General features: G+C 41.2%; 1 protein-coding gene across 3 annotated transcripts in view; it reads right to left on the bottom strand.

The window, feature by feature from the left end:
* fam53b (family with sequence similarity 53 member B) overlaps window positions 1-11761 on the bottom strand; it is a 133722-nt gene extending 121961 nt beyond the window's left edge. The window contains exon 1 of one of the 3 annotated variants that reach the window (XM_063071849.1): window positions 11630-11761. The gene's annotated coding sequence lies outside the window, so the exon portion shown is untranslated. Of the gene's footprint in view, window positions 1-11252; window positions 11495-11629 lie in introns of those variants that run through there. The other 2 variants (XM_063071851.1, XM_063071850.1) reach the window with 2 other exon arrangements.
* Window positions 11762-12398: the final 637 nt, after the last annotated feature.

Below are 12398 nucleotides of genomic sequence, written 5' to 3'. Positions count from 1 at the left end.
GTGTTCCACAGGGGTCTATGTCAGAATCACATCTTTTCATGTTCTATGTCAATGATTTGAATGACGGAATTACTGGCTTTATGGCCAAGTTTATGGACGATAAGAAGATAGGTGTAGGGCAGGTAGCGTTGAGAAAGCAGGGAGTCTGCAGAAGGACTTGGACAGATTGGGAGAATGGGCAAAGAAGTGGCAGAACACAATGTAGGGAAGTGTATGGTCATGCACTTTGAAAAAATGAATAAAGGTGAAGACTATTTTCCAAGTGGGGAGAAAATTCAAAAATTTGAGGTGCAAAGGGAATTAGGAGTCCTCGTGCAGTAGTCCCTGAAGGTTAACTTGCAGATTGAGTTGGTTTGTAAGGAAGGCAAATGCAATGTTAACATTCATTTCGAGAGGACCAGAACATAAAAGCAAGGATGTGATAGTGAGGACTTATAAGACATTGGTCAGACTGCACTTGGAGTATTGTGAGCAGGTTTGGGTCCCTTATCAAAGAAAGGATGTCCTGGTATTGGAGAGGGTCCAGAGGAAGTTCACAACAATTATTCCGGGAATCAAAGTGTTAATGTATGAGGAGCACTTGATGGCTCTGGGCCCGTACTCGCTGGAGTTTAGAAGAATGAGGGGAAATCTAATTGAAAACTATTAAATATTTCAAAGTCTGGATAGAGTGGATGTGGGGAGGATGTTTCCTATAGCGGGAGAGTCCTGAATCAGAGGACACAGCCTCAGAATAGAGGAATGTCCATGTAAAATAGAGATTTCGTTAGCCAGAGAGTAATGAATCTGTGGCCATACATTGCCATACATGGCTGTGGAGGCCAAGTCATTGGATATATTTAAAGCAGTGGTTGATAGTTTCTTGATAAGTCATGGCATCAAAGGTCATAGGGGAAGGGAGGAGAATGGCATTGAGAGGGATTATAAAATCAGCCATGATGGAATGGCAGAGGAGCAGACTTAATGGGCCAAGTGGCCTAATTCTATTCCTATAGTCTCCATGGAGAGGAAGACCTGGAAAGAAGGCCCAGGCACGGAAGGCAGTTCAAAGAATCTTACAGCCTATTATGTCGATACCACTGTGCAGACATGGCCACTGAAATCTGTGTTCGCTCTAACAAGAAACCTGTGCTTATCAGTATATGCTTGGTGTTACAGTGACACAGATGTGCTGCTGGTAACATATCCTTGTATAACAGAGACAGTTCTGTCCTCACCATGAAAAGACCTGTGACCTTCACCCTAGCCTACTGTCACTCGGTGAGCGACCTGTATCCACCATAATTGTTTGTTTTATGGTAACAGACTTGAGCCTGCCAATACTGAACCCTGTTTTGGCCCAAGTTCATCAGTGCTCAATCCCAGTGACAAACGGTGAGAGATCAGTGTGCATCAGCAATGTACCTCAATGTCACACAGTGACAGACCAGTGCCCATTCATACTGTACATAGTGTTATCCAGGAACTGAGCTGTGGCCTCCTGTACTGTATGCCAGAGTTACACAGTAACAACACATGGCCAGCAGTGTACCTCAGTTGTTACGTTGTGAAAGACCCATGTCCATCTGTACTATACCTTCCAAGTTACACAGTGACAGATCTGTACTCACCAGGTCTGTGTTCAGGTTATACAGAGAGTAACACACACAAAATACTGGAGGAGCTCAGCAGATCTGGCAGCATCTACGGACGGGAATAAAGAGTCAACATTTTGGGCCGGGACCCTTCATCATGACCCATGCTGAGTTCTTCAAGCACCTTGTGCATGTTACTCTGGATTTCCAGCATCTGTTGTGTTCACTGTGAAAAAGCTCTGCCCATCAGGGCTGTACACTAGTGTTACATGACAGATCAATGCACAACCATACCATATTCCAGTGTTACCAGAAACCATACCTCTGGCCAACAGTATTGTTCACAGTGTTACATGATAGACATGAGTACTATACCTTTGTTACAAGGCAAATCAATTCTCACAATTACCATACCAATATTACATAGTGAGAGCCCTTGCCCATTAAACATTGACAGTGGGACAAATAGTCATTTGTCCTCTGGGCCTGCTTCACCATTCAATACAATCATGTCTGATTAGCACCGATATTCCTGGTTTTTATCCTTGCTCTCTTTAGCTTCAAAATAACATCTAACTCCTTCTTGAGCATATGTCATGATTTGGCTGCAATACCTTTCTGTGTAGACAATTGTAAAGGTTCATCAGAGAAGAAATGTCTCCACATCTCAATCTCAAATGGCTTATTCCTTATCTTCAATGGTATGACACTTGGTCATTAACTTCCCCATCGTCTCTCCTCCATCAGAAGAGCCTTCCTCCTGTTGCCACCAGTATCAGGGGTTCCCAAGTTGGGGTCCACGGACCCTTCAGTTAATGGTAGGGGTCCATGGCATAAAAGAGGTTGGGAACACCTTGCCTATATGGACAATCTCACACTTATCAAGACTGTACTGCACTTCTAGTCTTGGCCCATATACTCAACCCTTCATTATCACACTGGAACCTCTTTGCAGCCTCCTCAGAGCTTACCTTCTCACCCAGCTTTGTGCTGTCAGTGAACCAGCAGATACATCCGATTTGCTCAGCCAAATCATTAATACATCAATAGCTTGGTCCCAGCTCTGATCTCCTTGGTTCCCCAATGATCACTGTCTGCCACTCAAAAGAGTCTCACTCAATCCTGCTGTTTCTTGTTGGCCCACCAGTTCTTTGTCACGTCAGTACCTCACCCCCAAATATCCAACTTAACTTTTACTTTCCACACTAGCCTTTCAAGGACAACCTTACTAAAAAAACCTTCTTACTGAAAAACTACATCCACGGTTTCTCCCTCATCCATCCTGCCTCAAGCATTCCAAAAGATTTGTCAAAATTTATGAACCCACATTGGCTTAGTCCAGCATGGTTCTCTTCTCTCTCATCAACATCAGGATAATAAGTTTATAGCTTCATTTCTTTTTCTTTACCTCCTTTTCTAAATAGTGTGGTTACATAAGCTAACCTCTACCCTATTGAAGCTATTCCAGAGTTCAAACCATGTTGGAATTTACTTTATTCTGGGCCATTTCCATAATTGCTCTGGGACACAGACAAACGGGGCCTGTGGATAAATCCATCAACAAGAGTGGCGATGTTGAACCTCACTGGTATTTTATTGGTAAAGATGACATACGGCGTGCTTACCTTTATTAGATGGGGCTTTGATTTCAAGAGTTAGAAAGAGTTATAAAACTCGGGCCAGGCCACATCTGGAGTACTGCACTCAGTCCATTGATGCGAGTGGTCTGGAAGGATGTCAAGGTTTTTGAGAGGGTGCAGAGGAAGTTTACTAGGATGCTGCCTGGATTACAGGGCATCTCTTAAAAGGAGAGGTTAACCAAACAAGGGCTGTTTACCGTGCTAGGTTACATCACCGATGATGTGGCCCAGCACATCCTAAGATGTACCTCATGGAATAGCAGAGGTTGAGAGGAGACCTGATATAAGTTTGTAAGATCATGAGATGAATAGAGAGCTAGTATCATTTTCTCTGGGTCAAAATGTCTAATACTAGAGGGTATGCGTTTAAATGAACGGGTGAAACTCAAAAGAGGTGTGTCAGGCAAGCTTTTCTTTTTACAGTTAGTTGTGGGTGCTTGGTATGCATGGCCAGGGATGCAGGTGGAGGAAGATACGATAGGAGGTATTTAAGAGGTTCTTCAATAGGTATGTGAATTAGTGTAATTAGGTGTCATTACCTTAGTTAGCTTGGCACAAGATAGTGGGCTGAGGGGCTAGTTCCTGTTGCATTGTTCTATGTTCTAGTGCTTCTCCTGGTCCCCATGTGCTTCCTCCATCCCTTTCAAGGCGATGAGGCTTCATGGGGATTCCCAAAAAGTGGACAGCAGAAGGTCACGTAGAGCTGCTGGGATGGCAATTGCCAGTGAGTGGAATGGAGACATCCCAAGCTCCCAACTTGATCCATGGACCATAAATCTAAATACAAGGGATCCTTGGAAATACACAAAAAAAAATGCTGGAGGATCTCAGCACATCAGGCAGCATCTAAGGAGGGGAATAAACAGGTGATGTTTCAAGTTGAAATCCTTCATCTGGAGCCTGTGTCTACAGGAGATACTTACCTAACAAAACTGTAAATAAAGACTGCTGAGTTTCAAAATGGCAACTTCCCAGCATCTACACAGAGCTGATTAAGGATGAACAATAAATGCCCCCCTTACAGTAGCTTTTCAAGAAAAAGTACAATTTTTATTAATCCATTACGCTTTCAGTACTCAATAACTGATAAATTAAATAACACACTTTGAAAGAAAAACATGCTCAGTACTTCAGTAATTCAGAGGTTTGAACAACCCACTCCTTCTGCTCTTGACCTTGATAATTCCTTAAAGGTTCTTTCTTCAAAGGAATGACATTATACATCAGACTGACTCATTTCGAGGACATTGCAGAAAACTCAGCACAACTATGCTGGCTACTGGTTGGATTCCAGCACTGCCAAGAAATCTTACAACTATCATTTTAGAAATGTTACATTTTATTGAAATCAAAATTACTGAAAGTAATTCTGTAGTGTGCTCTGTGATATCATGCTGTTCATCACAATGAGCTCTGAAAGGGAACAGACAGTGAGTCTTGCGAGACAGTTCACAATGGATGTTACTGATCCTTTAGAAGAGTGGCACATTTAAAATCTTTGCAATGTGACATTGTCAACCCAAATAAAATGTGGCTTTTTTATTTTTTTCCCAGTGAATTTATCAGCTTAAATATTTTTTCGCAAGGAAAACAGCATTATATGAGATGAAAGGCCATTTACTACTGCTTTTCTTCAGCTCTTACCTTTTGGTAGCTGACAAACTAAAAAGTGGCAATATAAAACTCTCCACTGTGCTCTCTGCATCAGTTCCTTGCTAATTGCTTTCATCTCTGGGCCACTTTGCTCTGAAATAAATTTCTCACTGGCAGACCGTTGTGAATTGATGACCAGCAAGTCATGTTATTACAGCGTAAAAAACGCAGATCCTACCAAATAGCAAATCTCAAATTACTGCTTCAATCAACCATGGACTCTCAGAGAATGAACATAACTCTCACCCCTGCTCCACCTGACTGCATGGGAAACAGAGATTATACTTCACATAAACCCCACTACCGAAACAATTCTGAGGCTTGGGGGAAAAAATAAACATTTTCCATTAGTAATCGGCGACAGAACTTAATTGTTTACTATATAGAAGATCCATACCGCACAGATTTATAAAATGTGTTCCGTGTCAACTTTGTGGTAAATCAACTATAGATCATTTCTCAATACTAATTGCATCTCCAATCAATAATTCCTCTTTCTGAACATCACGCATTGACCAGACAAAATGTAGCACAAATTTTCATTTTACTGGCAGACTAGAAACAAACTGAGAAAGCACATCAATGCCATTAAGTTAATTGGTATTACTGATTGATGACTGGTCCTCCAGATTTATGGCATCCAATAAGATGGTGGATTAATAACCTTTTGGAACTTCATAGTTTGTATTTAATTACAAAATGTGCTTCCAACTTGTGCATCTATTGTGGAAGATGGCCAGAGATTGATTTATGATGATCAGGGTGAAAACAAAAGGTGGGGGTGGGATACGAGAGTGCAATTCTGTCTGAGAGTGGCTCTTTCAGCCTTTCGAACCACACCACCCAGCAATCCCCTGATTCAATCTTAGCCCCATCACAGAACAACTTACAATGTCCACTTAACCTACCAACCGGCATGTCTTCGAACTCTGTGGGTCTTTGGACTCTGCCTCTTTCAATGAATGTTGGTGATATCGTAGGATGGTATTGTAGCTCTGCATTTATGGATTGGGCTATTGCGTTTAAGGACTGTGGACTTTTTCAGTCTTACGGTTTTTATATTCTGTGTTTTCGTCACCTGTTCCTTTTCCATGTTGTTATGCAAGGGGAGGGTGTTTGGGGTTAGCTTTTTGTTCTTGGGGGTTGATGGTCCTGTTCTTATTTGTGGGGGGGGGGGGAAATTACGTTTCGTTCTGAACGACTTTCACGTTCTTTCTTTGTTTCGTGGCCATCTGGAGAAGACAAATTTCAGAGCTGTATGTGGATACATGCTTCGATAGTAAATGGACCTTTGAACCTTTGGAGAAAACCCACACAGTCACGGGGAGAATGTCAGTGTCGGGAATTGAACCCGAGTCGCCTGTACTGTAAAGGGTTGTGCAAACCATTATGCTATTGTACCGACCTATAACCTCACAAAATACCAGAAAGAAACATCAGAAAAACAAATGAGAGATTACATAGTTTAAAAAAAATCAAGAGAATAAGAGTTGCTAACAATTCTGACAACGTGTCATGATTGTAATCTTGTTATCATGCACCACTTTTACACATCAATGTGTAGGATTTAGCAGTTGTGTGGGAGACATTAGGTATGTGTTAAAAGCAAATCCATCAAAAATTAAGTTATCCAGTCTTACTAGTGTTCCCACGAATGTTTTAAACTTCTATTAATATCCTGAAACTAATCCAAAGTTAATGCTTACTATTGTTGTTGTCATTAACTTACTATACGTCACCGCCTGGTAAGAAATTCCAATATAAGACTGTGACCATAATAACTAATATGTTTCAATTCTACCTTTTTTTAAGCAACACTATAAAATCAGCAATACATGTAGTCTTCATACAAATCATCTTTGAAGCAGTTGCCACATTTGGAAACTCACAATGATTAAACAGCATGCATGGACGAATAAGTTGAATCTGCGACATTTTTATATTTCTTTTATATGTAATGCCAATGGAATTAAAACTGCTCTTCCTGTCATTCTCCATCCTAAGGAAATAAACACTCTTAAATATAATCTTCATAAAAAATGAAACATTGCCGATAACTTACATGAGACAATGAACTTCTGAACAATGATATTCCTCACTGATTGGCAATAGTTGCATTGGTTTTTATTTCTGGGTTTTTCCACTGAAGGTCAACTTTGAAACCTGATTCTATTGTTCCAAATTCTGTGAAATGATCTTTTTCATTTTGTTTTTATTTGCCTTTTAACAGTCTTTACTGAAGTATGCAGATTACTTTTTTTTTGTTCTTATGGAAATTGCAATTCAGCTCACGTCACCATCCAATCAACAATTCCAGATGACAAAATGACATCATCAATTCATTTTAATTTCACCAGTACCGGGTGTATATTTGCTGTATAGTTATAGCTAATGGGCTGAGGAAAACTTATTTTATAAAGCATTTTCTCCAGTATCAGATCAACAGTACCGTGCAAAAGTCTTTGGCATATAGAGTTGGGGTGCCTAAGACCTTTGCACAGTACTGTATTTGTTACCGTGGAGCAGAAATCAAGATTGTAAATCTGGCAGCAGCAAAGGATATTGGGAATGGTGAGGATGGAGTGTGGAGCATGGGCCAGGTCTGGTGGGGGGTGCTGCAGGTAGACACACCCAGCCCTGAGATACCAGGCAAGGTCATTTGTTTCCGAACAATTGGTTTATTGATTATTACAAAATGTCTCCCTGCTCCCTCCTCTCTCCCTTCCCCTTTTCCCAACCATGATTCCCTTCTTCCTACCCACTTCCCATTCTCAGTCCACAATCGAGACCCTTATCAAAATCAGGTTTATCATCACTCCCATATGTTATGAAATCTATTTTTTTGCAGCAGCAGCAATACAATACAATACATAAAATTACTACAGTACTTTGAAAAATTCCTCGGCACTCTAGCTATATACATGTGCCTAAGGCTTTTACATACACAGTTCTGAACATCTTTATTTCAATTATTTGTAATGCAAATGAAAATTTTAAAAACTGGATAATGTCAGAAACACTCAGCAGTTCAGGCAGCACTTGAGTAGATAGAAAGAGAGTTGATGTTTCAGGTCAAAAACCCATCAAACTGTCTGTCCTGCCGAGTAGTTCCAGAATATTTTGTTTCAACATTTGCAAGCTAACACAAACACAATGTTTAAAGTTATTACAAGTACTTTAAAATTAATGTTTAGATTTTTTTATTTGTTTCATTTTATTTTGCTGGGAGTAAAATGTGCACCAATAACTCACCAGTAATCACCAAGCCAGATGAAGAACTGGCCTAAATGGTGCATGCCAAATACTTCAGAGATCTTATAAAATAGATGCTAACCTTGCCCTTTATAGAGCACAGCCATCTCCAGCAAGGTCAGCTCTGTGGGTGGCACATACCAACTTTGATCGAACTACTGAGTATCTGTTTACTTCGGGGCTGTCATTGGCAAAGGTACAGCAAAAACATTGTTAATGCTTATCAAGAACTAAAAGTGTGCACAACAGTCACAATACCTTCAGGCCGAGTGCTTATTTCTGTGTTCCATAATATGGAACATTATAGTGATTGCCATCAATCAATATTTTAATATGACTAGTTTGAAAATATTTTTAAAGAATAGAAACTATATTTCCTGAGTGATTTGAAAGATATTATAGTGGTATAAGTTCTTCCTTCATAATGCTAATTTCTCCAATATTGTTCCACAGCAAATGAGATACCTTTGGGACTACACTTAAATGAGTGAATTTAAAAACATAAAATTTGTTCTGATGTGCATTTCACATTCCAGCATATAATGTTACTGGAGAAATCGTTAATGGATAATGTAGGACTATAAAGACTTAGAGCACAATTTGGCTATTCGGCCCATCGAGTCTGCTCTACCATTTCATCATGGCTGATACATTTCCCTCTCAACATCATTCTCCCACCTTCTCCCCGTAACCTTTCACGCCTTGTCTGATCAGGAATCTATTAACCTTCATTTCAAATACACCTAATGGCCTGGCCTCCACAGACGCCTGTGGCAACAAATTCCACAGATTCACCACCCTCTGTCCACTTCATTAGATTAATGTCCAGATAGATTGTCCTTACTATATCAAAAAGTAAAAATAATTGGTGCTTCTCCCAAGTTAAAGCTATTCACTGCTCCAAAAGAAAGATCAAACTGAGCCTGATCTATAAGATACTAGTACTGATTTGATGAGTAATCCCTCAATATGACAGGAAACTAAGATATTATCTCCCCATAGAAGATTTCTCTTAAAGTATAGGGTTGTCCCAATAAACTAATCAATATTTTTCCATTTTCAAAATAGGGGATCATTGTGCTTTCCCACATGAAAATTGACTGCGTTATCATAGCAAGCATCTTTGACAAATATTTCACATTGTCTGAATAAGTGAGGTATGCCAAGTTTATAAACGCATTGCACACAGGAGAGTTCTTTCTCTCTCATCAATGTTTCATGAATCACTTGAAGAAAGGTTTGCTGCTTCAAAGGTTGCTAATATTAAAATTGTTGTCACCATAAGACAATGTTTCAAATCACTCAGTTGGAAGCAATTTTTTGTCTAGCATTAGGGGCTTTGAGTACAGACTAAAAGGAAATCCGGCAAATAATCTGGTAACATTTCCAGGTGGTGCAGAGAGAGTAATGGATGTTACTTAATATCATTTCCCCTCACATTACCATTGTGACCATACTTTAAAAATGAACTATTATGAAGATGTGAAAGATGTTACATGGAGGTAACTAGGAGTACTGCTGGGGAAACCCACGCTAAATGCTGGAGGAACTCAGAAGGCTAGCCAGTATCTGTGGAAACCAGTAAACCTTCAACTTTATGGGCCAAGACACTCCATTAGGGCAGGAAAAAAAGAAAAGTCAGAATAAGAAGGTGGGGTCAGATGAAGAAGAGGTACAAGGTGGTAGGGTATAGGTAATACTGATTTTTTTAATATTTCAGTACTGATGGAGAGCTAAGTGCTTGCACGTGAGTGGAAAGACTTCTTAGATTATGACAATCTAATGCTCTATATCCTCCAGCCCACCCTCCTAAAGTTGTAGTTCTTCAACAGCCTATTCAATTAAATGTGTCGGTTAACTTAAAATGCAGGCACTTGTATCATCTTACAAAGAGGAAAACTATGCAAAATGATCCATGGGCCAATGCAATTCTGTGGAAAACATTAGATCTTAAAAACATCATAGTGGGCAAGATAAAATCTTTAGATATGCACGGTCAATGGTGTGTCGCAAAGGAAACCAATGAATCAAGCGTTTACTCGAAACAACACCATGTGTTACAATGTTACAACTCCACATAGATACTGCTGCCAGCTGTCTGCATCAAGGTACTTACTGCACAATGCTTTCTATGTGACATTAATCTCAAAATACCTTACACATTCCATCGTCCCAACTAGAAACAGTTCTGCACTGTGGCACTAGGAATATTCTACAGTATCTGATCTTGGCAGCGAGTCACACCTCAAACATTCATTTCTCAACACGGTTACATGGAGCATAATCTATATTTTATCTCATTGTATCAACGCTTAAATGATCCCAGAAGCATTTGAGAGCATCAGTACAAACACCGAAGTCTGCTTTTTATGGTCTTACTACTATTAAAAAAGAAATAGCACATGATTTATTGTTCTATCAAAACTGCAAATGCCATCCATACTAAACATTAGTGACAGAAAACAGCACATTCACGATTACTCCAAATGTCATCTTTAGTAATGATGATCTGTGCACCCAGACTGGGGAGGTAGGGACCAGTTCTGTACTCAAATGCTACGACGGTCTAACACACATTTACTTTTGCTCTCACAGATTTAAACAACGCAAGATTTCCAAGCCTTCAAATAAAAGAAAAACACAAAACTTCTAAGGGAGTGCATTATACTCGAGGCTGCGATGAAAAATGTACAAACACTGGGAAGGAAACGTTCGGGATTAGCTGGCGTTTTCCGAATCACAGACGTATTGCTGGGTAGTGGGTACGCGACTTTCCTGAAGGCAGAGTGGTGCTCGGAGCCCTCGCCATGTGCAGCCCCGCTCCGCTCGGGAGCAGGCTGTCAATCTGCACTAAATGGACTGGAAAGGAACCGACCGCCCTTCAAACCAGACGTTCCAAGAAACACTGAGGCTCGCACTAAAAAAACACATCAATACATCCGAACAATAAAGACATACCCAAAAAATAAAATATTTCCTTTAAAAAAAATCAAAGTAAAACTATCGAACAAAAGCCATTACGAAATGCAAATAAGCCTTGCATTCTTTACTCGGTCTCAGATGTATTTTTTAAAATATTACTTTTGACACGGGTGGACTTGCAATTATGATATAATCACAGGAAAATAAATACCCACAGGATCATCCATCCTTTCGGGATTAAGAGGATGCGACGCGCTGGATCGGTTAATTGATAGGTGTATGACGTTTTAAAACATATATATAATAGATATACATATTTTTCTCCCCAGCGCTATTTCTTCGGAGGAGGATGTCAACTGCGTTGGGCTGATCTCACAGTTGCCGTGCTGGGGACACGCTGAGCCCTGGTGTACGGGTTTCAGCTGTTGTGGAGCGCTGCTCCTACTCCGTCTCCTGCTGTCACGGGCTGACTTTACACATTGTAACAATATCCGTGCACAGCCTCTCCACGGGGGGAGGGAGGGAGGGGAGCTCTTGCCCCAGCCCCTTCCCAGTACCCGCCTCGCCCGCTCTAATAACATCACCTACCCGGAGAAAGGCAGCGTGCACTCGGCAGGCTCCGGGCTCCACCGTCGCCTCTCCAGCTCCGGCCGAGCCGAGTCTACCCCGTCCCCTTCCACAACCCCTCTCCCTGTTGTGGAGCTGTCCACTCATTGCTGCCAATCGGCTGAAATGAAAGGGAAGTGGGTTTGTCACTTCCTGGACAGACTGCTCCTCTGATGCTGTGCGTGCGTTTGCTTTTTCTGCGGGCGGGGAAACAAAGTTGTTCCCTGTTGCGCGATGCACGCAACACCTAACGCTTTTATTTTTAAGCTACGCGCAGTGTCAGTTTTATATCTTTAAAAACGATGGAAACTACCCCCCTCCCCCGATACTGTCGCGATTATCCTGCGATAGGTGGCGCCGTGATCCAAGCCTCCCGACTCTGTAATAAACAGGGGATTAAGCTGCCGGATAATATCAGCAGCTAAATGAAACAACTGCCTCTACATTGGCAATTACCATGTCTTTTGCGCCGGAGAATGCCCTTGCATAGGTGAAGTCTGGCCCTGGCCATATTTCAGCAACAATCACAGATGGCAAGTGCAATAAATATTGTAGTCTTGAGATGTCAAATGCACAATGAGGGCGGTGTGCGGCAATCGCGTAGTGCACGTGTTAGCTCTGTGTTTCACGCTGGGGGTTTTAATTCAGTCCCAGGCACACCAAATTCCGCTTCGCGTATGCTGAGTGTGGAGACCTCTGCTGGACCACATTGCAAGTGCCGCCCAGAGTCAAAGCCAACTGCATTTCCTAA

Source organism: Mobula hypostoma, chromosome 19 (assembly GCF_963921235.1).
Source record: "Mobula hypostoma chromosome 19, sMobHyp1.1, whole genome shotgun sequence".
NCBI lineage: Eukaryota > Metazoa > Chordata > Chondrichthyes > Myliobatiformes > Myliobatidae > Mobula > Mobula hypostoma.
This window is presented reverse-complemented; position numbering and strand designations above follow the sequence as displayed.